The sequence below is a fragment of the Nicotiana sylvestris genome, chromosome 5 (assembly GCF_000393655.2).
Source record: "Nicotiana sylvestris chromosome 5, ASM39365v2, whole genome shotgun sequence".
Classification (NCBI taxonomy): Eukaryota; Viridiplantae; Streptophyta; class Magnoliopsida; order Solanales; family Solanaceae; genus Nicotiana; species Nicotiana sylvestris.
In genome coordinates, this window is record NC_091061.1 from 144523395 (window position 1) to 144547690 (window position 24296).

The window sequence follows — 24296 nt, forward strand, 5'->3', positions numbered from 1 at the left end:
TTTTACACCCGAGGGGGGATATAAGAGAGTTTTTTCAATTAAAGTGACATAATTTGAAATGTGATTATTTATTTTATTTCAGAGTCGCCACTTGAGATATTTATTATGGTGTCCCAAGTCACCGGTTTATTTTAAATTTCAAATTGAGGAAAATCGACTTTATTTAGAAGTCTGCGAAACCAGAAAACTAGGTATGGAATTCTGTTAACCCGGGAGAAGGTGTTAGGTATTCTCGAGTTCCGTGGTTCGAGCACGGTCGCTTAACTATTAATGATTGGCCTAATTATGTGATTAATTACTAGTTTTAAACCTATTGTGCATTTTTAACTTTATAACCGCTTTTATTTATTTAACTGCTTTTAGAATTTATGGAATTATTTCTTGAACAAGTTACGATTGTCGTACAATTGCCGTTTTGGAACACACCGCAAACCACGCTACATGAAATGCACCCGCGATTCGCGACATGTTTATTTTTATTATTATTAAGGGTGTTATGGTCGGCTTACATGAAATGCACACCCGAATTTTGGAATTAGGCATTGTAACTATGTCATGGGAATCGTACCCATAATCATGATGGTTTATTAATCGCGGCTAAAACAAACTACGAATGTTCATATTTAAAACTAATTCGAAGTTCAATATAAGGCTACTAATTATATACATGTTTGGGGTAGATGTGTTGCACCTTTAATTATTTGGACAAAGAAATTGGGCCAGCAGTAAGCCCACTAGATTATTTGATCGAAGGAATAACGGCATTGAGGCTACTTGAGCTCGAAATTAAGCTCTGAAGTAAAAAGAACCTCAACGACTTTGCCAGGTCCTAATTTGACCATGGTTGTCTCATCTTGGGCTAACATCAGGCTGGCCCAGTCACGATTATTTACTGACTAGGCCTGTCACGGCTTTGCGGCTGAGGCCAACAAACTAGCACGACATACATATTTGTCCCAACTAGTATTCGATTCATTCTAACATAAAGTCAGAAAATAATTTGAGTTATGAAATTGATTATACTATACATGACTTAACAGTACATAGAGGGAATAAGTTAAGCGATCATAAGTTAATGATGTAATTTTAAAAGCAGGCCTGTACTTGGAGTCAAGCTTATTGGGCTTAATGCCCAGGCCTATTGGCCTAAATTCAGACTTAGGCGAAGTCATTTTTTCTTAACTGGGCCAGTTTGTATGTCTGGCCCATCCTGAATCGCAGGACAGAAATGCTCAATTTCAGCCTTTAGTCCATAACCTTAGCTATTGCAAAATTGTGCTTACATTACAAAAATACAATAACAAAGTATTGAACCAAAAAAAAAACAATAACAAAGTAATTAATTAACAAGTTCCTAACCGTAGTGGTTTTAACCACAATATGTAAACTCAGAGTTTAATTAGTTACAGTACATTAGGCAAAACTAAAAGCTTTCAAAAGTCAGAAATTTACATTATGATTCATTAATACATAAACTACTATATTGATGACTGATCTATTACATTAAAATTCTATGAGAAGAATACACCAGCTAATCCTATTACAATTTTTGGAAAAAAACTGACAGCCTAATGAACACCCACTCCCTTTGGATATAGTTGATCCATCAAGCTTAGTTCACCAATATGAGGCTCTCAACTTCAGTACAATAACAACAACAAATCCAGTTTTTGGGCTTTAACACATGCTGATTTGGCCAAATAGTGGCTAAACCCACAATTTATAGCCCATATGCCACATTACCTCAAACAAAGCACTATGTTATTATCATGTGAGTAGAAGAAAAAAGAAAGACAACTTCAACAATCAAAGTTCAAAATCAGTATAAGATTTTGACTTAAAAATTTCAGACTTGGCCATTTTCAAAGAGGGAATTACAAGTATTAGTAAACCAAACAAAGTGCTCATGCTAGTTCATTTCTACACTTAAACTCACATAGTAAAAATTTACTAGATCTATAACAAATTAATCAACTACTACATGAAAGAACACTCATTCATTACATATAATTTGCAACTTGTGATCTTATTCAAACAAAATAGTACATTAAGAGAGCTAAAATCAGTACCTTAACAAGTAAAATCAACAGGAAAACAAGTGAAAATGCCGGCTGAAATCTTAGAGATGGAGCAACAACCAAAACCAACAGCAGCAGTAGAAAACAACCCAGAAAATCAAGGATCGACCACTCAAACTCCTCAAAAATCAGAGTACCAGAAAAACTAGCCTACAAATCTAACTAGAAAATTGAAGTTTTTAGCCAGAAAAGTTTCAGGGATTTTTTCTTTGTATTCTGAAATTTTTTAGGTCAAGATATGCTAATGAACTCCATCTAGAATGAAGGAATAACTTTCCTTTTATATTGTATGCCATAATAGCATCAAAATGGCATATTCTACCCTAAATTCCTTAACTGTCAGATAGTACAACATATTTGAACAACTGTCTGTCCTTTTTTCAGCCCAATTCCAACCTTTTTCATGCTAGAAATGGGGACAACTGTACAAAATGCTAGAACCTTCTGATTTTTACCTTATGTAAAACCAGTTTTACCCTTTCATTTACTAAATATTTCAGTTTCAACCTATATTCTGATCCTATTTTGATTCCAGAAATCCCTTTAGGACCTTCTAGAACCAGCTAAGTGATTAGTGTTTCTAAGTTTGCTTCAATTTGTAACAACTTAGAACCTTGGGGCATTTACCCTTCATTTATGAGATTATCCTAAAGTCTAAGGTATCTAAGCTTTAATTCTAACCATTTAAACCTAATTGATAAGTTCATCTAATTAATCTTGAATAAACACTAAATTTTAAACTTGTAGCTAAACAGTAACTAAACAGAATGCTAATGCAAAGAGACCTAGAAATTGACCTAATTAGTTTGCAATTAAACAAATTAACTAAAGCTAAGGTTTTCTAATGACTAGTCAGAGATTGGCCAAATAAATTGAACTCCTAAAACTATTCTAATCAATTTCAAACTAAATAACGAATATCAAGCAAACAAATATAAGAGGGAAACAAAACACAAAAGAAAAACAGAACAGTCAAATTTTTACCAAAACCCTAAAAAATTAAACCTAATTATCCTAACCTTAGACAATTGAAATTAAACTTCAAACACTTAGGGCATTCAGCATGCTTTAATTGATCTAAACTATGAAACAAACATGCAAATTCCAAAAGAAAAGCAATAAAGAACTTAAAACTAACTCATGCGGGTTTAACAAAGAGAATGAATCATGAGAGAGGAAAGGAGATAAAGATAAAAATAACAGGAAAAGGAAAAAGGAACTACCTCAAGTTCATGTTGAAATAGCCAGACACGAACTTGACCGGTTTTAAAGGGGAAAATATGAACTTATACAACAATTAATCGACTGTTCTTAACAAGAACAATCGACTAATGGACGTCTCGGGTTCATATGACCCAACACTGACCAATATTTGAAAAGGGAAAGTTAGGGTTTCTGGGGTCTCAGATCTAAGATTCGAGGGGTTGGAGACCGATTCGAAGGGAACCGTGGTGATATTTGGAAAGAGGATGTAAAGACGGTCATGGGGTGTTAATTTGGTGGAGTTTGGAGGTGGTCCGCCACCATGAGGCGATTTCCGGGCGGTGGAGAGAGGCGGAGCCGGCGAGGGGTAAGAGAGCGGCTAGGGTTTCTTTGTGAGAGGGTATAGAGACAAAAGTGAGAGAGATTTTAGGGTTTGGGGGTGTCTTCGGACAATTTTAAAGGAGATGGTCAATCAGTTCCGAGTCGTTAGGTCAAAGAATCCAACGGCTGTGATTGAAAGACGGGGAAACGCCGTCGTTTTAGGTTAGTGAGAAACGGACCGGGTGGACTGGTCTTTGGGCTTGGTTTTGAACGGGTAAAAGGGAATTGGGCCACCAGATTTTGGTCTCCGGGTGGCCCAAATTTGATATACCAACCTCTATTTTGTTTTCTTTAATTGCTTTTTCTTTCTTTTTCTTTTTTTTTTCTTTTTCTCTCTCTTTAATTTTAAAACCCTAAGTAAATTAATTAAGTCCTAAATTAAATTCTAAATTAATCTAACCTATAAAATCAAACTAATTATCTATTTATAATAATTACAAAATTGGTTAAACCTAAATTAATGAAGGAAAAATTACTAATCTAGCATTAAAAGCTAAAAATGTAAAATGAATGATATATTTTGTGATTTTTATTTTAATAAAGAAATTAATTAACCAATTAATCCTAAAATATAAACACAAAGTCTAATATGCAATGCATGATATTTTGACATTTTTGGGGCATTTTTTCATGATTTTAACAAAATTAAACCTGCATAAAAATGCAAACAATTAATAAAATCCTACAAAAATTCTATAAAATTGATTTTTTTTTGGAAAAACTCTATTTCTTTATCTTTGTAGGAATATTTTTAGTAGAGCAAAAATCACATGCTCACAACAACAACGAACCCTATGTAGTGTGTAATCCCATAAATGGGGTCTGTGGAGGGTAGTGTGCATACAGATCTTATCCCTACCTTATAAAGATAGAGAGACTATTTATGATAGACCCTCGACAATCACAAATTACAGAAGTTGTAATTGAAAATGTAATGTTCATTATGGAAAGGATAATTATATTTTGAAGCTTACGTCTCCATTTAATAAAATAAAAATTGATTGTTACAGCAAATGAACCTACGTGCTCTTTTCTTCTATTTGTAGAGTAACTCAAGTATTGTTTTAAGTGTAGTTTGCTATACATTTAATACAATATTATGTTGAAAAAGTTTTGTTTTGAATGAATTTTGTTCACTCGGTACTTCATCATTTTGTTTTGTTTTTACTTAATATTTTTCCCATCAATAAAATTTTCTTTTTAATTTTCAAATGTTGGGCATGTGACAAGTTAGTATTAACATGAAGTATTGAGTGATTTCACTTGTCTAGGTTAAGGTAATACATGACATTAAAGATATATGTGCAAAATTGACAAACTTCTGTAATATAAAGGGCAATAGCCCCTTAAAGTTGGCATCTTGGCGGAAGTGTGTATCACAAATCTCTCGCGCTGACATGGTATACAGATAAAGGGCAATAGCCCCTTAAAGTTGGCATCTTGGCGGAAGTGTGTATCACAAATCTCTCGCGCTAACATGGTAAAGTGAGTATTTTTCATTCACATTTGCAAAATGTGAAACATATTATCATATTATCACTCAAATTCTAATTTAGCTAGTGACTAGATAGACACTTCCTCTTCTAACATGCAAATCATATTATCATACCAACTTTAAGGGGCTATTTAGGTATTTGGCGTAATATAAAGTTGTGTTTTTTCTATGCAACATTGAACTAAGAACGTGTCCAAGACCTAAATAGAGTGGCCTCAACTACTTTTAATTTTATTTCTGGTCAACATCAATCCTTTTACATACTTTTTCAAGTCGCAAAATATTTAATGTTGATATAGTTAGTTATACGTTGTTGATGTTGGACTTCTTCAATAAAACTAGCAACCGTTCAATGAATTATTTTGTATTATTTAAGTCTCAGAACATTCACTTTTTTCTTCAATAAAATTAGCAACATTTCAATGACTTATTTTGGTGTTAGGTATTAGGCAATTAGCAACCTGAGTCAAAACATTTCAAAGAACTTTATATAAAATACATTTTCAAGTTCTGAACTAGCTGCTAGCCCCCGCTAGGCATGATAATTCACTTATATAGTCGTACTTTTTATGTATGGTCTAACTAATATCATACATGATAGAGTGAGTGGCATGTATATACAAACATTGACACACTTTTAATTTGTTGGAGATTTTGTTAGGTAAAATATTAAGAGTATATTGTGTAGTCGTTGTATGATGACATGGTGAAGTAGATAATGTTGAGGTTTTAAGCTAAATTAAGATTAAAAGAGGGTGAATGAGAAATCGAGGGAAATAAAATATTTGAGTTTCATTTGAGATTCCCTCCTTGACAAAGGGATCCATATTGGAAGAGGAAAAGGTTTTTGATGGGTATATATACAATTGCACTTCTTCTAGATCTTAAAGAGTTAAGAAGAAGACAAGCCTCGCGTCATCGTCGTTGTCGCTCGCTCGGCTCGGATTCGGATTCAGTCAAATGATTGATTGATTAATTTTTTGGGATTCGGATTGCTTTGGCTTCGAATTTGAATTTGGTCAAATGATCGATTGATTGATTAACTTTTTGGACCAAATTTATTTATTAATAGTAAATATTAGCATAATCTGTGTCTGTAACGGAAGATTAATAATCCAAAATCCTTTTCATTGACTATCCATTTTTTGTAACAGAAAACCGGAAGATTAAAAATCCAAAATCCGTTTCATTGACTGTTCGTTTTTTATAACGGAAAAACGTTTCCTCTGCCCGTTTTAATTTGCGTAAATGGCCATGGCCGTTTTACATAACTGGCCTCTGAAGAGTTACAACTCTTCATTTGAACTCAACAGGTTGGGGCTATAAATTGAAGTCTATTCTCTCAGATTTTCCATATGGTTTTCTGAGTTCTCCTCATTTCTTCTACATTATTTTTACTACTAAGAAAGCAACAATAAGTGTGATTTGCTACTGATCTTTGTGTTCGCTGAAACACTGGGGTTTGAAGTACCGCTACACCAGTGTGTAATTCGTTATATCCTGGGAGGAAATAAACCACAACCTTGGGTACTAGGAGGGGATTAAATTCCTTAAGGAAATACAGTAAATTCAGTGGACTCGAATTAAATTCTATTTCTATTTTTCATTTCTATTTATACGTTATTTATATTCTGCATAATTATTTATACAAATACAGGATACTAACAAGCTTAAAGAATTTAATTTATATTATGTATTTGTGTTATATTCACGGTTTTGGAGATTAAAACCTTTGTGGTTTTCTACTACATTGGAGATTAAAATCTATGTGATTTTCCATTAGGAAGAACTTAGTCTCTGCTGAACTTCTTGTTAAGGACGGTTTTGAGTGTGTCTTTGTATCTGATAAGATTGTAATAAGTAAGAATGAAATGTTTGTAAGAAAAGGTTACCTCACTGATGGCCTTTTCAAGCTGAATGTAATGATTATTGAGAATAATAATAAAATTTCAGCTTCGTCTTCCTTACTTGAGTCAAATAAATTATGGCATATATGTTTGGGTCATGTCAATTATAAAACCTTGCGGAAAATGATTAACTTGGAAGTATTGCCTAAGTTTGAATGCGGCAAATCAAAATGTCAAATATGTGTAGAATCTAAGTATGTTAAACATCCTTATAAGTCAGTTGAAAGGAATTCAAATCCTTTAGACTTAATTCACACAGATATTTGCAACATGAAGTCAATACCATCTCACTGTGGAAAGAAGTATTTCATAACTTTTATTGACGATAGTACTCGATATTGCTATATTTACTTACTTAATATTAAAGATGAAGCAATAGACGCATTCAGGCAATACAAAAATGAAGTTGAAACGCAACTTAACAAGAAAATCAAAATGATAAGAAGTGATAGGGTGGTGAATATGAATCTCCTTTTGAAGAAATATTTTTAGAATATGAAATCATTCATAAAACAACGACCCCTTACACTCCCCAATTCGATGGGATTGCAGAGAGAAAAAATTGTTCATTAAAGGAGATGATGAACGCATTGTTGTTAAGTTCTGATTTGCCACATAACTTGTGGGAGGAAGTCATTCTTACGGCTAACCGGATACTAAATTGAGTACTCCATAGCAAAACACAATCCATTCCATATGAAAAATAGAAAGGAAGGAAGCCCAACTTGAATTATTTTAAAGTGTGGGAGTGTTTGGCAAAAGTGCAAGTTCCTAAACACAAAAGGGTAAAAATAGAACCAAAAACCGTTGATTGTGTTTTCATAGGATATGTGACCAACAGTAAAGCATATCGATTTCTGGTTCATAAATCAGAAAATCCCGACATTCATAATAATACGGTTATAGAATCAAATAATGCTGAGTTCTTTGAAAATATATATCCGTATAAAAAGGAATATATATATATATATATATATATATATCTGTACAAAAAGAAATATGAGTCAATTGGTGAAGGATCTAAATGACCTCGGGAAGAAACAAAAGAAACTATATTTAATCAGGAGGATCCAAGACGTAGTAAACGTCAAAGAACGTGTACTTCATTTGGACAAGATTTTGTGACTTTCTTATTAAAAAATGAGCCTCTAACATTTAAAGAGGCTATGTCTTCTTTGGAATCATTGTGTTGGAAAGATGCAGTCAATAGTAAAATAGAATCTATATTGAACAACCATACATGGGAATTGGTTGATCTTCCTCCTGGAAATAAACCTTTGAGTTCTAAATGGATTTTTAAGAGAAAAATGAAAGATGATGGCACTATTGATAAATTTAAGGCAGGACTTGTTGTCAAAGGGTATAGACAACGAGAAGGTCTTAAATAATTTGATACATACTCTCTAGTTAGAAGAATTATGTCCATACGGATGTTAGTAGCATTAGCTGCAGTGTATAGTCTTGAAATTCATCAAATGGGCGTTAAGATGACCTTCTTGAATGGAGATTTGGAGGAAGAAATCTACATGGAATAACCTAAAGGGTTTGTGGTTCCAGGTAAAGAAAAGAAGGTATGTAGACTTGTTAAGTCCCTTTACGAACTAAACAAACACCTAAACAATGGCATGCGAAATTTGACCAAACAATGTTGTCAAATGGTTTTAAGATAAATGAATGTGATAAATGTGTGTACATTAAAAATGTTCCAAATCACATAGTCATTGTTTCTTATATGTGGATGATATGCTGATAATGAGTAATGACATTGCCAACATAAATGCTACTAAGCGTATGCTAACTAGCAAGTTTGATATAAAGGACTTGGGAGTTGCTGATTTAATCCTAGGGATTAAGATCCATAAGGCTCCTCAAGGTCTGCCGTTGTCACAATCTCATTATATTAAGATAGTACTTGAAAAATTCAAGCACTTAGGGTTTAAAGTTGCAAAGACTCCAATTGACGTAAATATTGCATTAGCAAAGAACAAAGGCTAAAGTATATCACAATTGGATTATGCTCGTGTGTTGGGATGCCTAATGTATATTATGAATTGTATACGACCAGATATAGCCTGTGCTATAAGTAAATTGAGTCGATACACGAGCAATCCAGGTCAATCTCATTGGATGGCGATGAAACGAGTTTTGGGATATTTAGAACATACCCAGGGCTTTGCTTTGCACTACAGAAAATATCCTGCGGTGACTGAGGGATACTGTGATGCAAATTGGATCACCGGTTCAACTGATTCTAAGTCCACAAGTGGATATGTATTCACTATTGGTGGAGGAGCGGTATCTTGAAAGTCGTCCAAACAAACTTGTATTGCTCGCTCTGCAATGGAGGCTGAATTTATAGCCTTAGATAAAGCCGGTGAAGAAGCTAAATGACTCCAGAATTTCTTGGAAGACATTCTATTTTGGCCCAAACCGTTGGCACCAATATGGATATATTGCGATAGTTAAGCGGCAATTGGAAGGGCTGGGAACGTTATGTATAACGGTAAATCTCGTCATATATGACGAAGACATAAAACTATTAGGCAACTACTCTCTAGAGGAATTATCATGATTGACTACGTAAAGTCAAGTGATAATGTGCCGGATCCACTTACAAAAGGCCTAACTAGAGAGATAGTTGAGCAATCATCGAGGGGAATGGGACTATGGCCGAGAACAAGTTAGTGTGGCGGTAACTCTACCTAAAAGACTGGAGATCCCAAGATCTAGGTTCAAGGAGATTAAACAAAGTCATTAATGACGGTTCAACATTGTCAACTAAAATTTTGGTCCATTCTCGTTATGAGACAATGTTCAGTACCAAGGATAAAGCATTAAGGCTTTTTAGTGATTTCTAAATTTGATACGGGGTATATCAAATAGTGTATCTACGGGATGACACATTTAGGAATAACCTATGTAAGTGTGAAGTGTTATCCGCTTCAAGGAGAATTTTGTAAGGCCAATTCTCTACGCACTTATGAAACCAGGTGGTGTTCATGGCTGAAATGAACACAACAATGAGAGCTAAAGACGGTTAAGGGTTGGTTGTGTGAATTATGGTTGTCTAGGTATACACTAAAGTTCGACGGTTCAAAGATATCAAATCTACCGATTGACCGAGTATATCCGACATAAGTTCACTACGAAAAGTTCAAAGGGAAACCTACTTATACAGATGCAATTAATCCTTGCTTGCAAATCACACAGTTTTTCATGCATATTTCTGTGATATAGCCATTCTCCATTCATGTGGGGTATTGTTGAGGTTTTAAGCTAAATTAGGCTTAAAAGAGGGTGAATGAGAAATGAAATATTTGAGTTTCATTTGAGATTCCCTAAAGACAAAAGGACATTGTCCCATATTGGAAGAGGAAAAAGTTTTTGATGGGTATATATACAATTGCACTTCTTATAGCTCTTAAAGAGTTAAGAAGAAGGCAAGCCTCGCGCCGTCGTCGTCGCTCGCTCGCTCAGCTCGACTTCGTCTTCAGCTTCAGATTCAGATTCGGTCAAATGATCGATTGATTGATTAATTTTTTGGACCAAATTTATTTGTTAATAGTAAATATTAGTGTAATCTGTGTCTGTAACGGAAGATTAATAATCCAAAATCCGTTTCATGGATTGTTGAGGTTTTAAGCTAAATTAGGCTTAAAAGAGGGTGAATGGAAAATGAAGGAAAAATGAAATATTTGAGTTTCATTTGAGATTCCCTCCTTGACTAAGGGACATTGTCCCATATTGGAAGAAGAAAAGGTTTTTGATGGGTATATATACAACTGCATTTCTTCTAGCTCTTAAAGAGTTAAGAAGAAGGCAAGCCTCGCACCGTCGTTGCTCGCTCGCTCGCTCGGCTTCGACTTCGGATTCGATTTATTTGTTAATAGTAAATATTAGCGTAATCCGTGTCTGTAACAGAAGATTAATAATCCAAAATCCGTTTCATTGACTGTCCGTTTTTTGTAACGGAAAAACGAAAGATTAAAAATCCAAAATTCATTTCATTGACTATCCCTTTTTTTGTAACGGAAAAACGTTTCCTCTACTCGTTTTAATTTGCGTAAATGGCCATGGCCGTTTTATGTAACTGGCCTCTGAAGAGTTACAACTCTTCATTTGAACTCAACAGGTTGGGGCTATAAATTGAAGTCCTTTCTCTCAGATTTTCCATACGATTTTCTGAGCTCTCCTCCTTTCTTCTGCATTATTTTAACTACTAAGAAATCAACAGTAAGTGTGATTTGCTACTGATCTTTGTGTTCGCTAAAATATTGGGGTTTGAAGTACCGCTACACCAGTGTGTAATTTGTTCTATCCTAGGAGGAAATAATCCACAACCTTGAATACTAGGAGGCGATTAAATTCCTTAAGGAAACACTTTGAATTCAGTGAGCTCGGATTAAATTCTGTTTCTGTTTTTCATTTTTATTTATACGTTATTTATATTCTCTAGAATTATTTTTACAAATACAGAATACTAACAGATAATGAACCAACAAGATTGTTTCTATATGTATTTTGTAGTCTGCATTTGTGAAAGTGTTTGAAAAATAAATGAGCAAGAAAACATCCAATAATCCACACCAACTTTTGATTACAAAAATGTTTTACATCTTGAATGGTCGTTTGGTTGGGAAACAAGTTATCACATGATTAATTATTTTGGAATTAGTTATTCCACCCTTTCATAAAGATAAAAAAACACTACAGTTCCGGAATAACTAATCTCGGGATTAGTATACCACGATTTTATCCAAACCAAACGTAGGATAAACTCATCTTAAATATAATCCTGAGACAAATTATCCTTTATCCCTCGTACCAAACAAGTTCAGATCCTGAAACTCAAAGCAATGGATGCCAAAATGCCAACAGTCATAAAACTACAGATAACTGTTTCATTTAAAACTTCAAGTTGACTGCTAAAAAGAGAGGAAGGAAAGCACTGAATAGTGTGTTTTTGTTCATCCGATTTAAGTGATTACTTGGTCAATGCTATGTCACAGAATTTCCAGGAATTGTGCAATTCGACAAAAATCAAAAAGTTTTATGTGCTTTATCTGATTAATTCAGTTTGTGATTGTTGCATTTTGATCATTTGGCACGAGGAAAAGAAAATCATAATTTTCTGTGCTCAATTGTCTAAAAAAGCTCGTCGATGTCAGAATATTATTCAAAGAATTACCTGTAATTAGCTTGCAATTAGAGGCCTAGTGTTTTTGTTGCTCTTCCTAGAAGATGGTTGTGGAACTAGGTGCTCTTTAGGTGTATTGATTAATTTATTGGGAAAACAATACTGTATAGTTGCTCTCAAAATAATAGCCGAAAAATATATATTTTTTTGTATTTATATACATTATGTATTTTATAGACAAGAATTATATAAATTTTATACACTTTTTTGGTTACCAAATATAAATAATTTCTGGTTCGGGTTAAAAGTGAAAAAAACCCTAATTTATTTGTTATGGTAATATTCACAATTGTTTTTTTTTTAAAAAAGACGATCTGAGAAAAATGCATTCGGGTAATTATCAAGCGTTCGGGTTTGTTCATTATCTTTTTCAGGTTATTTGCTACTTAGTGGGCGGTGGTGCTTGGTATGTGGGTGGAGGTGTTTGATATGTGGGTGGAGGTGTTTGATATGTGGGTGGAGGCGTTCGATAGGTAAGTGGAGATTTTGGGCCCTGGGCCACCATTACTGCCCCAACATCTCTCTTCTTTTATATGCCACCTGATTGTAATGCCTTATTTGTGACCTGTAGTGCCTCGAAATTCATTACCATCCCGCTCTTGATTTCTTCTTCGATTCTTTCTCCAAGTTTGATGATATTAGAGAATTTATGATTTTCGATAACCATCAACCTTTCATAATATTGCGGATCCTGTGCTCTGACGAAGAACTTGTTCATCTATTCCTCGTCCAAAGATGGCCTGACCTTGGCCGCTTTCGACCTCCAACAAGTAGCATACTCACGGAAATTCTCAGTAGGTTTCTTCTTAAGATTCTGAATGTAGAAAACATCTGGTGCGTTCTCTGTATTGAACCTGAACCGGTCCATGAAATCTGACGCCATACTTACCCAATTGAACCATTTTTTGGGATCTTGGCTGATGTACCAGGACAAAGCATCCCTAGTAAGACTCCCCATAAAGAGTTTCATTCAGATCTTTTCGTCTTTCTCGACCCCGACAAGTTTATCGCAATAGGTCCTCAGATAGACTCTGGGATAACCTATGCCGTCAAACATCTCAAACTTAGGATGTTTGGATCCCTCTGGCAGTTCTACGTCTGGCTGTATGCATTGGTCTTCATAGTTAAACCCTTCTATTCCTTTGCCACCTTTGACACCTTGAACTCGGCTTGTCAACTTCTTGAGTTCCTCAGCCATGTTTTGAATGAGCAGGTCCTTCTCGGAGGATTCCAGTGTATAGGAGATTGGTTGGATAGAGTGAGGTACAGTTTTCACATATATATGGTTGCTTTGATGGGTGCCAGACACTTGGGTGTAATGATGGTCATTGGTGGAGTTTTGGGGATTGGGAATGGGTTGTTGTGTGTTTTGGGGAGTGTGATAAGTGGTGGTTGGTGGGTACTGAATTGCTTGATGGTGATGTTGTGGTGGAGTCGGTATTGGCAATGGATTGAGATTTTGGGGTGGAGTTGCGTATTGATTTGGTGCGGGAGGATTTTGTAGATGTAGGTTTTGTGTGTTTTGGGGAGGTGTCAGGTTTTTTGTGTTCTGTTGGTTGATGTCGGGGACATTTAGGGTGAGTGACAAGTTTGCCAAGTTACGAACCTGCTCAAGTTCTCCTTGTAGTTCCAGTATCTTTTGATCTAGTCTCAAGACTAGATCATTTGGGGTCGGAGTACTCCGTCCATCTGAAGTTTTTGCATTCTTAACATTCTCCTTTCGGATACCACTTAAGTCGTCCATTCTTGCTTTTTCTTTGCCTTTTGTGTTACTTGGAGGAGGAGGAGGTGAATGGCCTCTAGATCTAGTATGATACGCTGATGAGGCCAGTATGAGTGAACCAACCTAAGGGGATGAGAATAATCAAAATAAGGAAAAACAAAAAAGGTAACAAGTCGGTGAGGATTCTGAAGTGTTTGCAGTATTTAAACACATATTGCGGAAATGTAAATTCATGTCTTAATTTGGGAGCCTCGTTGTGCTCGAGGTAGGCCTAGCGACAAATAAATTTGGAGAACTTTAGATGCCAATAAATTCTTCATTTCATAATGTGAAAATAGACGAATCCCAAAACGATACTAAGATAATAGAGAAATAAGTCACTACTGGCACTTGGCCTTATTACATTTTGGGAAAGCAAATAAATCTAGCTTATTTGGTCCCAGAAGGACCTTCCCCAGATTCGATCTTTTTGACTCCATCACATAGGTCCCCGCTCGCGTAGACTCAGCAGCAAGTAGTCTCTGGCTAGATGTCCTCCTTCGGCTCCTTCAGTGTTCTGGCAATCCTCGATCCTCTTTATGACTTTACCTTCCAGCTCCACTATTCCTCGCTCCAGATATTCCAGTTTCCTGTTAGAAGTGACTGCCATCTGTTTCCATTCTTCAATCAACCTCACATTCCTTTCACGTATTTCTCGATGCTCATTCTCAGAGTCGTGGACCCTCTTGCGAAGCCTGTTGTATTTGACTTGAGCTTCAGCTTCTTCGTCTATGATCTTATTCCCTCAATCGGCTCATGGCATCATAATTCCTTTTAGATTGTCCTCCAACCATGCTGGGTAGAGAGGCTCACACCCTACATGATACCTGTCTGGCTCAACGGTGTTCTTTTCCACAATGATTTTGCAGTGCCACATGTGCTGAGCTTGACACTTGTAGGGGACGTCGTCGTCTTGAAAGTTTGCCCTAGAATGACTCATCTTGGAAACCCTTGGTACTACCTATTTCCTGCCTGCTTGCCTCATAACTCTGATAGGGACATAAGGGTATATCCATCTCAACCCAATCAACACCAAGTGTAGAGCGTCCCTGGATTTGATGATGAATTTGTCTGTTGGGAACCATTCAAACATCCATTGCACCTATTTCTCAGTCAGATTGTCGAAGAACTCTACCCATTCTTTGGCACTTTCCGTTTTAGCAAACCTGACTGGAATGTAAGTCATCCGCTTGGGGTGATGGAAGGCAATATGGTCGTTCCAAGCCCTTCGTGGAAATTCTTAGCGATAGTGACCCTTTTGAAAATGCTCTAATAACCACAATTGCAACAACAAGTTACAACCCTCGAAATGCTTGACTCCCCTTTGACAGTGCTCTAAAGCCTTGTATATGTTGGCTATAATCATGGGGTAGTGTATGTCTATCCATTGATCCCTTCCATCAAAGTCTTGGCGACCATGGCCAACCTAGTGTAGATTCTTTCCCTTTTTATTGGGAATTCTATCAGGCCTAAGAAGATACAATGAACACGAACACTCTGCGGTGAATGTGGCCCAGAGAAGTGAGAGAGAGCTCATCATGGTAGGTACGGTAGGACTTGTTATGACCATACCTCTCATACAAATATTCGAAGGGTATGTAAGATTCCTTCAGGCATACCAGGTTAGCATTTTTTTTAGCCCCATCATCTTTAAGAACCCTTTACCGATACGGTTCTCCGGCACCAATAACCTGGGACTATCCCAAGTCAACCCCGCAAGCCCTCCAATTTCTTCTAGAAGTGGTGTCATTTCTATGTCGCCGAAACGGAACACAGACCTCTCACTGTCCCAAAACAAAGTGGCAGCCTCGATAAACTTGTTGTTTGGCTCAATGTCTAACAGGGAAGGCAAGTTACCCAGGTACTTTCTTACATGTTTCTTGTCATTTGAGGAAAGGTCCTCCCACCAATATAGCAACAATGGTGGAATGTTACTAACCATACCGAATCTGGGGACCTCATGCTTCATTTTCTGCAAAACAAAAGATTAGGCCTTTCTCCCCACCAGACTCGACTATTTATACATTCATGATTAGCATATTGGCATTTTGTTCTCCAAATTAATGCACATAACGTGGTTGTTTCCGTTGGGATTATGGAAACCCCGGTGGACTTTAGCTCATCTTAAAGGATCATTACGTGGACAATATAATTGATCCGACTAGGTTTGACCATGGTGCATGTACAATTTCGATTAGAGTAAGGTTACTATGGGGTTTAGACTGGTACCCTCAAGCGGACAACTTGAGGGAGAAAGGCATGGAACCGTCGACTGCACCGTTGATCGATTGGTTTTACCGTAAATAAGCCTTTCCGAATTTAAGGGTAATAAATAGGAAGAACGCAACCACTCATCAAGCGTTGCTATAAGATTTGATATGCAGGAGTGGAATATGATGTGGAGCATGATTTATGGAGCAATAAATAGCATGTAGTCAAGTATTTGCATGTAGGAAAAATAAATACAGTATTTAAATAATTGAAAGACAGTTACAGAAAAAGAAAACAAAGAGACAAGTCAGTTTCATGGAATAAAAGAATCATAAATGCTTAAAATAGGCAGTTAAATTCAAATAAGGGGAAAAGATACGGGATGGAGAATGATTGGACTAATTCATAAAAGATAAATTCGTTATGGTAAGAGCCTAAAGGTATCCCCAGCAGAGTCTCCATGTTGTCGCAACGCCCTTTTTTTCCTCCGCGGAGAAAGTCCGGGTACCAATGTTCATGGGGGTAATGACTCATTTCCTTTTGGGATTTGGGTATTTGAAGAGTCGCCAACTAACGGATTATGGTGCGTTAGGGCACCTAGAGCGATTAACTCTTAGACTAGTTTGCATTACCAGAGATTTAAGGTAAGGGCTCGAAATAACCTTGAGGGGAAGGTGTTAGGCACCCCTCTCGGTCCATAATGGTGGGTCCCTGCCGTACTTATACTTATGAATTAGTCCTTTAACAAATAAGTAGTTGAAACACATAATTGCAAATAAAAGCATGTTGGACATTGTATGACTCAAATAATAAGACAAAAAATTTGAACTAGTTGCATATAAAAGAGTAAAGTTTAAACATCGGAAATTGGGAAAAGGGGTCCTAGGTTGGTTAGCCTACAGGATCACCCCACACAATGCCTGGTAAACAATCCTCAATGAGGGGCTACATGTGACATTAGCGCGTAGTCATCATATCCCTTTCTACCCAATTCCCCCCTTTGGTCATAACCTAAAGCGTTTTAGCAACCTTAAAAGTGTCCTATATGTGCACTACCCGTCCCTTCCTCGTGGCCCTGAAGGTATTTTATGACCTCTATTTTTGGACAGTTCTAGACCATCCTAAGATTTTAAAAGGATAAAAATCTAGGCGTCAATCAAGAACAGTTAGGACTGCATGTAAAGGGAACAAGCTATAGGCACACAATTACCTCCACAAATATAACAAGTAAATGTACGCCTTCAAACAATAGTTGGGTACTTTAAGAGAAAATCCTAGAATATGATATTTAGGTGAGCAGGGATTACACGGTATTGAATTAGGACAAAGTGTCAAAATCCTATTTGGCTTGCCTACTGATTTAAACCTATTAAATCTGGAAAACTTTAAATAACCAAAGCACAGTTTCAGAGTTGTAGAATTTAAATCGCCATATAGGCTTGTCTAAACGCAGAACAGTAATGTCCTAAGAGCATGATATCTACATTGATGCAGTAAAATAATGAACATTTTTAAACGGATACTTGATGTAGTAAAGTAAGGCAGTGTTTGAAAACTCATTAAAGAAGCGAACAGTTGATTAAACCAGTTCAAAAGGAACTAACATGGATTAAACTGATTTGTTTAACTAAATTGATTTTAAGTTCTATAGGCATGATTTCTGATTTTAATTCCTATAGGCATGGTATCTAATTGTTAAGAGCTGATGTTGGAACTTATAGGCATGATTTCTAGTGAAACAAATGTAAATACATGTTGTAACAGAAATTAAACTTAATCACTTTACACTCATAGGCATGATATCTAATTATAAAGCCATTTAGATCCTATAGGCATGATTTCTAATTATAAAGTCATTTAAATCCTATAGACATGCTTTCTAATATTGTGAAAGTAAGGCAAACATAACAAGTGCATTAACACAATCCTATAGGCATGGTATCTACCCGAATTACCCAACAGATATAATTACCCACCCATTTTTCACTAATCACCCCAATGTTGTTTGCGAATTATAATTATAGACCAGTTGAATAAATTACATAAACAAATAAAGAAAAAGAAGAAGTTAACTATAGGGAGCCTGAAGCAGGCCCAAATGACTTCCCAAGCCTCCAATAGCCTCAAATGCCGAAGTTCCATAGATAGTATCATGTCTAGGTGTGTCAAAGTTCCCTAAGGACCTCAAGGATCCCAGGCAATGCTCACACCTAGACCTTTTCTCAACAATAACTGATTTAATTGCAGTTTGGAAAGGCCAGCTCTGACATGCCAGAGTTCAGAGAGATCTCAAGGATCTCAAGGCAGTACACATGCCAGAGGGGCAGAACCTAATACTCTAGGATTAATGTGAGAGTGCTTGACCTAGTTGTGAAATGGTTTTGATATGAAAAAACAGTGTTGAAAAGGGCTCAATTAAGTAAACAAGTTTTCTAAAAAATAGGAATTGTTTAGTAATAAGATAGTTTTGAAAACAGTGAACTTGCGAGAAATCAACAAACTGTTTAAACAGTACAATTCAGACACATATTTCACTCAGGGAGTATGGGAACTAGGGACACATAGAACATATTAATGTAACAGTAAGAGCACAAAAGTTTCCTTTTCAGAGTACTTTATAGGATTTAGAAGTCAATCACACAGCCATAGAACAAACAGTGAGAACATAGTTATACTAGGCAGAATTGAACATAGGGTCAGAAGTACTTAGGGAGCAGTAAGTAACCTAGCAAAGTAGATTACTATCAAGAATTGGGTAAACAAACTGCCAGACAATCCTACATGGAGTAGAGTCAAATTGAGACATGCTAGAGAAATCAATAGGCAAGTCATCAGACATGTTAATCATAAGTTGAATAGGTAGTACTCATATATGCTAAGTGAACCCAGGATTTAAGGATGCTAGTTACATATCAAAAAGCCAAGTGATAGACAAGAATTAGTAAACTAAAGCAGTAAGAGAACACATAGAGTTTTGAACTTGTAATTAAATTAGAACATACCAGTTAAGGAGAGCAGACACAAAGTATAGAGCAGTGTAGTACAATAACTAGCCTTGGCTTACAACTGGCTAGTTCAATAGAAGTAGCAAGTAACAGAAAAGAGTAGAAAGCTTTAAGTATAAGAGAGAGTTTTTGAACTATTCTTGTTCTAAACATAGAATAGGGGGGGGGTATATAGTAATCAAAAACTCAACAAATAAGGTAAGAGATCAATTAGTAGCAAAATCAAGAAAGTCACATGTAAATCAGCAAGATCCTCCCTTAATCAAGGGACAGTTCAATCAACGGTAAAACATAAGAAGTATTTTAGGAAAAGAATAAAGTAAAGCTTTGGTATAGAGCAGGTAATTAAGGGTAAATGCACAACAGTTTAATTAAGGAAAAAAATCAATAACAATAAATGGAATGCAAACAAGGCAAGGAAAAATAATTAAGGCAGGTAAATTCAATCAAATTGAGTAAAGAAGTAAGGATCAAACGTTAGATGGAAAGGGGTCAAATTAAAACAGAAAATAAGGGATTCAGAGTAATCAAGGGTTCAGAAAGTCATGAAAGAAGAAGCATTCTTAGCATATAAAATGGGGCAGAGCATGAATAGTCGGGATTTCACACAGCTCTAACAAAACCCATGGTTAAACAACACTGATTCAAAGAGAAGCATACAAGTTTTGCATGAATGGTCAATATAAACACAAGTTCATAATAGCAGTGAAAGGTTGAACTAAGAAAATTCAGTAGAAGCATATTAGGACAAGTAAATCATGAGAAGTCACAAGACCCAAGGCAAGAGTACAATCAGAGGTACCAACATCCAGAAACCAAACAAAGAACCCCAAAAAATTAAGGTTTTTAGTACAAACGGGCTAGGGTTGCAGCAGGTTCATAAAATTAGTCAAAATGTATGAGAATCAGAAGTTTAAACACAAAGAATCATTAAACAAAGTTTAAAAAAGAAATTCCGAAAACCTTAATTTTAGAAAAAGATGAAAAATCACTTGAAATCATATGATTCTTGTAAAGAATCTCAAGGCTATTGTAAAACACACAAGAAACAAACTCAAATCGTCTTAGATTTGTATAGATCTAGGAGGTTTAGAAATGAAATTAGGGTTTTGAAGAGAACCATACGGAGATGAAGAAACCTGTTTAGAAAAGCCATAGATCGTGGCTAATATATGACGATCTCACTAGAAATCACACCGGAATGGCCTGGAACAGGTGAGAGATGAACCCTAGATGCAAGTCGACATAGCCCTGGTCCCTTGAGGGCCTTAGAGATGGCAAGAGTGACATGAGAGAGTCCATTAGAGGCCTGAGAGATGGTGAGAGGTCACCGGAGATAGCCATAGATGGGGGTCAGTGAGATTGGGGATTAGGGTTAGGGTGAGAGCGTTTTAAGAGCAGAGAGGATTTTAGGGCGGTAGGGTAGGTCGTGGAATGAATTAAGCTTGGGGGGGGGGGTATAGGTTAGTTAAATTAGGAAAGGGAAGACGTGGACCGTTGATCAAAACGATCAACGGCCAGGATTTGGACGGGTATTGGGTTCGGGCGGATGGGTATTGGGCCTGGGTAGTTTTATTGCGTACTGGGCTAGCAATTTGGGTTAGGATTAAGGTTGAATTGAGGCTAAAATTGAAATATAGTTAGGCCATATTTTAAATAGCCATTTTCATACTATAAAATTTATAATAAATAATAAATGATTTCTGAAAAATACTTTCGTGTATTAAAATAGTTTAAAATAGTTATTTAACATGTTAGAAATATAAAATATCATTTTATGCATCAACAACGTAATATGCATTAATAGGGCTAATATTGCAAGTATTTGCAAATTACCTTTATATTTGTAAATGCAATTATAAAAAATGCACTAAAATATTTAAGCAATATTTTGGCATAAATATAGAATTTATATGGATAAATTACCACAAAAAATAATTTGTGGGATAATTATTGGAAATTTTATGAGTAAAAAGGGAATAAATAAATCAATTTGAAGTCTTTAAAATTATAGAAAAATTATAAAAAATGCTTATACATGCTTATATATGCATATATGCTATTTTGAAAGTATATATGCGTATTAAAAATATAAAAACAGCTGTGCAAGAGCTTATTGATACTCATCAGATCGAGGTCCAGGCCCTAGAAGCACCAAATATCAATCATAATCCACTGCCAGCTCACCATGAGACCCATATGATTGAGTTGGTACACAAAGGAGAGGAGCCTAAGAAACCCTCGCAGACGGTAATGATGATCCGTTCCAGCGAAACCACTTCAAAGAAGAAGGTAACCAGTGGGAAATCAGTGGTCCAGTTGAAAGGGGTAGACAATAAGCCAGCTGTGGTAGCCGAGAAAGGGTCGTCAAGCACTGTTGCAGTGAAACCAGAGAAAGCTAAAGTGGTAGTACCAGGGGTTGCAAGTAAACCTGTTGTGGTCGTGAAGGGTGCTCGCACAGAGCCTGTTATTATAAAACCAGTAACTCAGCTTCCAGTGATCAACAGCAAGGCTGTTCCTTGGAATTATGAACGGGTGACAGTGATTTACAAAGGGAAAGAAATCAAAGAAGAAGTTTGTGAAGCACAAGGTTTGACTCGCTCAGGAAGGTGTTTCACTCCCGAGGAGTTAAGAAGAGCTAAAGATAATCCAACACCGGTAAAGAAAGCTGTAACTAAAGAAGAGGCAGAGGAATTTTTGAGGAAAATGAAAGTGCATGACTATTCTGTTGTAGAGCAGTTGAGGAAAACGCCCGCTCAGATCTCATTGCTCTCATTGCTAATCAATTCAGATGAGCACCGTCAGTCGCTGATGAAAATCTTGAATGAGGCCCATGTCCCCGACAAGATCTTGGTAAACCATCTGGAAAAGATAGCCAACAAGATTTTTGAAGTAAACAGAGTCACTTTTTCCGATGATGAATTGCCCGTAGAGGGTACTGAGCATAACAAAGCCCTTTACCTTATAGTGAAATGTGAGGATTTCGTGGTTACCCGGGTATTAATTGACAATGGTTCAAGTGCGAACATCTGTCCTCTTTCCACTCTAAGCAAGATGAAAGTAGAAGATGAGAGGATCCATAAGAACAATATCTGTGTGCGGGGATTTGACGGTGGGGGCAAAGACTCCGTCGGGGACATAATGTTGGAGCTGATTATAGGTCCAGTAGAATTCACAATGGAATTCCAAGTGCTGGATATAGCTGTTTCCTACAATTTGCTATTAGGGCGACCGTGGATTCATGCTACTAAAGCAGTACCATCAATACTCCATCAGATGGTCAAGTTTGAATGGGATAGACAGGAAATAGTTGTGCACGACGAAGATAATTTTTGCGCTCACAACAACACCATTGTGCCATTCATTGAAATGGAAGATGACAATGGACCATGGGTCTACCAAGTTTCTGACGCAATGTCAGTCGAGAAAGTTCCAGAAGGGAAGTGTATTTCAAATTCAAAGATAACCGCCGCATCAGTCATGGTAGCATATGAAATGCTGAAGAATGGTTTTGTACCAGGAAAGGGTTTGGGATCAACTCTGCTTGCATCATACAGCCCGTGTCTCTTCCTGAAAACTTGGGAACATTTGGTCTGGGATTCAAACCCACAGCCGCAGACATAAAAAGATCCAGGAAATTGAAACAGAGGGTATGGGTCCTTCCAAAGCCGGTCCCACATCTTTCCAGATCATTTGTCAAGTCCGGTACGAGGAGTCGCCCAGTAACAGTAATTCCCAGTTCTGTGATTGATCCTGACAAGGAGTTAATTGAAAGATTTGAGAAGTTGTTCGACAGTGTGAACATGGTGGAAATTGGATAAGGTTCTAGCAACGCGAGAAGTGCAATTTGTTGGGCCAAAAACAAAGCTTAATAATTGGAAGGCTACTCCTCTCCCTACTCGGAAGGAGTCTTGGTAGTTTGCTTTGATTTTCCTTTAAGTTTGTATGGATTATTCCAGGGTTGTAATCTAGATTTCATTTTTTTTCAGTCTGTTTGAGTGTGCAAACCTTGTTATCTTTTATCATTCAATGAAATACAATTTCCCTTTCTTCATCATTCCTGTTGGTTTTCCTTTTTGTTTTCTTTTCTTTTCTATACAGTTCTTTTTACGCTGGTTCTAATGACATGACATGCATAAGGAATCCTCAGCCCAGTCTTAAAAATCAATCTGATTCCAAAATATTAGTTCAAGAAGTAAGTTGTGATTACGAATCAGAATACGATGATGAGGATGAAGCCTTCGAAGAGATTAGTAAGGAGTTAATTCACTTTGATGAAAAACCCCAACCTGAATGATACAGAAGTCGTCAATTTAGGGGACACAGACAATGTCTAAGAGACTAAAATAAGTGTCCACCTCGAGCCAGAGATCCGGAAAGAGTTAATCAAAGTACTCATCGAGTACAAAGATGTTTTTGCATGGTATATGATGACATGCCGGGTTTGAGAACTGATTTAGTGGTCCACAAATTGCCTACTGATCCAGCATTCCCTCTCGTCAAGCAAAAGTTGAGGAAATTCAAAACTGATATGAGTGTGAAGATTAAAGAAGAAATTACCAAGAAGTTGGATGCAAAAGTTATTCGGGTCACTCGATATCCTGTTTGGTTGGCTAATGTCGTGCCAGTACCGAAAAAGGACGGCAAGATCAGAGTATGCGTCGATTACCGCAAACTCAACAAAGCAAGTCCGAAGGATAACTTCCCACTACCAAATATCCACATTTTGATCGATAATTTTTCCAAGCGTGAGATAGGATCTTTTGTGGATTGCTATGCCGGGTATCATCAGATTCTAATGGATGAAGAAGATGCAGAAAAGACGGCTTTCATCACGCCATGGGGTACTTATTGCTACAGGGTAATGCCATTTGGTTTGAAGAACGCTGGGGCAACTTACATGAGGGCCATGACTACCGTGTTTCATGATATGATACACAAGGAGATTGAGGTATATGTAGATGATGTGATCATAAAATCAAAGCGTCAGGCCGACCACTTTGGGGATTTGAGGAAATTCTTCCAGAGGATTTGCAGGTACAACCTCAAGCTTAATC